The sequence below is a fragment of the Helicoverpa armigera genome, chromosome 10 (assembly GCF_030705265.1).
Source record: "Helicoverpa armigera isolate CAAS_96S chromosome 10, ASM3070526v1, whole genome shotgun sequence".
Taxonomy (NCBI): domain Eukaryota; kingdom Metazoa; phylum Arthropoda; class Insecta; order Lepidoptera; family Noctuidae; genus Helicoverpa; species Helicoverpa armigera.
Window position 1 is genome coordinate 9,765,312 of NC_087129.1, and position 4,502 is coordinate 9,769,813.

The window sequence follows — 4,502 nt, forward strand, 5'->3', positions numbered from 1 at the left end:
CCTATTTAATTAGTCAGGGGAGCATGTGAGCGTCGCTTGGGGTCACAGGTGGGGTCGTGAGGGTCATGTGACCGGAGACAGTGGGAGTCATGATGGATGGGTGCGTGGACCTCCAGCGGGCCTAGCATGACCGCCATAGAAACAGCTTTTGTCTACCGAAGAATCGACAAAATGACAGATTGAAGAAAGATTTCTATCGATCCGAGCATGGCGATGTTTGACATCGAGAAAAGAAATGTTTCTTTTCTTCGTCGACATGTGTCTATCGCGTCGAGCATGACGACTATATTTTCTCTACTTTTGACATTTGGGAGTAGATATAACTTTCTATATGAAATGTCAAATACTCTACATCTCATCGGACCTAGACAAGAGTAGACAAGAATATTATTATAATTTTAAGATCTCAAAAACTGACAAAAAGCATTTACAAAGTATGTCGGGGTCCTACCGTCGTCATGTGGTCAGTTTTTATGCTGAGAAGAATCAGTGTAAAGCTCAAAGAACGAGCTATACGAGTGTTAAGCCTCTCGACATTGAAAACGTAAATGTGCAGAGATGGTGCAGTATTTGTGCGGAATCTGTCTCCTAGGATATTTTAGGGTCTGCCTGTTCATATCAATGTAAGTACCTACAGTTTATTTTATTTCGTTGTGCTTTCCAACCAAAAATATGACAAAGTTTTCGTCCTTATAGATAAGTTAAATATAGAAAGATCTATTCATTTATTTTTCGTTCTAAGATTATTTTGTCTATTATGTAGGTATTGCCCTTCATTGCAAGAAAATAATTAAACAGAAGAGAAATATTTAACAAAGCTTAATTGTTGCAGGTTCTTTGTTCGGGTCCTGCTTAGGTCATTAACAACATTACTAACCACTGTTAGCAAATTTTTTAAGCAATTTGTTTTTGCAGTGAATACAAGGTTAGTATACCTAATATATTCCAACAGGTATCTGTGGAGATCAAAGGGGGAGGCCTATGTTCAGCAGTGGATGTCCTATGGCTGAGATGATGATGATGATACCTAATATTAGATATAACCTCTATTTCAGATTGTAGATACTGAGTGCAAAATACTGAACATAAATGCCAATTATCCTGACAGAGTTCATAAACAATCAATTTTCAATAGTTCTCTCATTAAGAACAAACTGCGCAGGCTATATGACTCTAGAATTGGACAGTTTTATCTGCTAAGAAAAAAATGAAATTTTAAATAAACAACCATTATAATTTTAATATTCACATTCTTTATTAAATGATATCATTTCAATAATTTATAATTTGTAAACTGACGACCCAGTTGTCATTCAGCATCCTTTTTTTGTAATCTGAAACAAGAACACAAAATTAAATTAACATTCATTTTCAGGGGATTCTAGTCATGCGTTAGGGTCTTGACTCATTACATCAATAAGAATGCTGATAATGTGTCACTATCAGTATGTTATTCTTTTATTATACTGTAAAATAATTCTTGTAAAAACTCTTTACCAAACAGTTATTTCTTTTTGCAGGGTGCCTATGCTACAACTCTTCCCGAAGAAAGGCAGAGAGAGAGACACACTAATGACCTTAGCGGTAGCTTACTACAAGCTGCAACTCACAGAAGAGCAACTATTACGAATATCTTTGTATATCAACAGTTCTTCAAACCATACAGACAGAATTGAGTTGCTGGGGAGTTTGTTCCACCACTTCTGCTGCTGATTTTCAGCCTAATTTGAATAAATGACTTTATCTGTAGCCTTAATTTTATGTAAATAAACCTTTACCTCTGTGTAAATGATTGTCTCATTTTATTTTTTATCTTAAGAGTTGTTGCTTATATCACACAAGCAACAAATAGGTAGGTACTATAATAATTATTGCCATAATTATACTTTGAAAACAAACCATGAGAGTTTTGCTAGAATGAAACCAACAAGTCTGGAGAACTATTACTAGTAAATGAATATTATTTAAAGACACTTACTAATAGAATGTTTCTCGTGTCAGCATTGTATGCCAAGAACTCGTTCTTTTCCATATTTTTTCAGCAGCTTTTGAATACGGACCTATTCTTCTTTATCGTGGCCTTCTTTTCCCAATGGATCGCGATACTATCTTCTCTGTTTATTGGATGGGACTTCGTACGCTGTAAATAAACAGGTTTTGTAACGACGAAAGTAAAAACACTTCGGACAATAATATAGGGAAGCAAGATAACAGTGAGGAACGCATTGAACTGTGCATGGCAAAGTTTTCATCAGACAATGCCTCCAATCACCATTTATTGAGATTATTATGTTATTTTCCTTTGTTCTTTCATCGTATGTATGGATAATTATTATGTTCGTTTGGATTAATTACACACAACTATTGGAATAATCAGTACTTTATTTATTTAATCACAAAATCTACTTACTTTTTCCTTGCCGCACGCAGTAATCACCAATATTTAAATAAGTAAAATCAACAACAAAAATCGTTTTTTGTAAACAAACAAACATGAACCATTTTAGTTCCACAGATAAAAATAAGTTCGATGAATACGTTTTGTTGTTACTTTGAGTTACGTGAGTTTATGTATAGGTTCATGCGTGAAAAATAGTGCATTGACACATTTTTTTGGCTAACTAAACGTAAATTCATCGTAGAGCGACCCATCACTAGCTACTTATCCGTTGCTATGGAAAGTCTTTCTCTTGATAGAAACGCGAGTCTACAGCTCGCGCCATGCTCGGGTAGAAGACATGTCGAGTGGGAAAGAAAGAGCTTTGTCGTTTCTTGGTAGAATAGAGATAGAATCGCCATGCTAGGCCCGCAGGTCTGACCGTCATTTCCGTAGCATGAGCTAGTGATGAAGGTGGTGAGGTTTATTTTTGTTCGGGGTTTAGTTAGGTGTTTATGTTTAATGTCGTTATAGGACACGGTAAATTTTATATTTAAGTTTTCGATGGAACATTAAATGGCATTTGGAGTAGGATCTTTTAAGTTTTTCGAATTGACGTAATGTTTGGTGAAACTGCAAATGGTAGACCATAATAAACTGTATTAGTTTGCATGATAATAGGGATAATTTGTAGTAACAAAATCGACCATTCAAAAATACAAATGAAGTCAATTAATCTTCAAAGTAAGCTTTTTAGTGTAACATTAAAAAGTTAACGTTCTGTAAATACTGCAACTGTTTATTTCCTGGCTATAAAAATATTTTATAACAACGTTAAATTTTACACAATGGGCTGTCCTGTCTTACACTAATTGAATATAAACTTCTCCATCAGTAGATTAAAGATAAAAATTAAAGAGGTACATATAAAATTCAGCTAGTCAAATCTCTAATACCGGCTTAATTAATTCCTGAGATGGTCATAAAATCCTTTATCTGTTGCCATAACATTTTATTGCTTTTATCATTAAATTTTCCGTTTGCGCCCTTCCGATCGAGTTTTTGGTGACTACGTTAAAAGTGTTAACGTAGATTCTTTATATGAGAGCTGCTTGACACCTTGTTTCAATAATTGGCTTTGTCAAACAATATGGAGTGACTAGAGGTAGCATATTTGATTGCTATATGCCCCTCCGACACATGGGCTTATCACCAAACATACTCTGGGCTACTGCATGAAAGTTCCTTGAATCCCACAAAGTGATTTCAGCTCAATCCGGGAATTGAACACGGGATCCCGTGCACAGCATCTGTCCTTTGTGAATGATGTTTATGTTGAAATTGTCAATACAGTCTGGCTACGTACTCCGCAAAAAATGACAGTCAATTTAAAAATGTATGGATATCAAAAGTATGTTAATTTTTACTACTAAAAGAATGTATATATACAGTATACAACATTATTACTTTAAAAGACGTTAACAAAGTAGGTAGTTACATTAAGTAAATAACACAGAAAGGGTCATCTTAAGTCAGTGTAAAATAACTCACAAAAGAGATTTGTTTCCTGAGCGTTCTATTCATCACTGCTGAGTCTCGAGTGGACTCTGGCTTTAGAGAAAATTGGATGTCTTATTCCGTCGTTGTCGGATTTATAGATGTTTCATCACGACAAGCTAGTAAACTTGGATGTGGTATTAGATAGTAATTTGGTTGTTTAATTGTTTTATATGTAAGTGGTGCTATCGATAAAAAAATGCGTGTGTATGACCTTATAAAGCTTATTTGATTTACCATATTTTTATTTTTTGAGTTTATCTATGACATCGAACAACTTCAGTTATGTGTACGGTTAAGTTTTGTGAAAACTATTCGTATTAATTCATTGATCAACTCACTCAGCAATCGTCAAAAACTACCCTATATAGTTTTTGCTTTACACGTAATAAAAATAAAAAAATGAAACTTGCAGTAGATTCTAAAATTACCTTTTTTATTTACTTCAAAATTACATCCCAATCTTTAAAACGAAAAGCGTACCATGACCAAATGTATCTGAAGAGCGAAGCATCTGTCAGAGCGAGGCACATCAAACGCCCGACGCCGTCCCACGCTGACTGACACT

The 4,502-nt window shown here is 34.7% G+C and overlaps 2 long non-coding RNA genes across 2 annotated transcripts; one reads left to right on the forward strand and one right to left on the reverse strand.

Annotated features, from left to right (window-relative positions):
* The first annotated feature begins 423 nt into the window (after window positions 1-423).
* On the forward strand, window positions 424-1,637 carry LOC135117438 (uncharacterized). Its single transcript, XR_010276911.1, has 3 exons — window positions 424-623; window positions 833-925; window positions 1,521-1,637. It is a non-coding gene; the product is annotated as an uncharacterized LOC135117438 (long non-coding RNA).
* Window positions 1,237-2,786, reverse strand: LOC126054043 (uncharacterized). The gene is made up of 3 exons (XR_007510641.2): window positions 2,411-2,786; window positions 1,979-2,140; window positions 1,237-1,334 (listed from the first exon to the last, which is right to left on the reverse strand). It is a non-coding gene; the product is annotated as an uncharacterized LOC126054043 (long non-coding RNA).
* Between the last annotated feature and the right edge of the window lie 1,716 nt (window positions 2,787-4,502).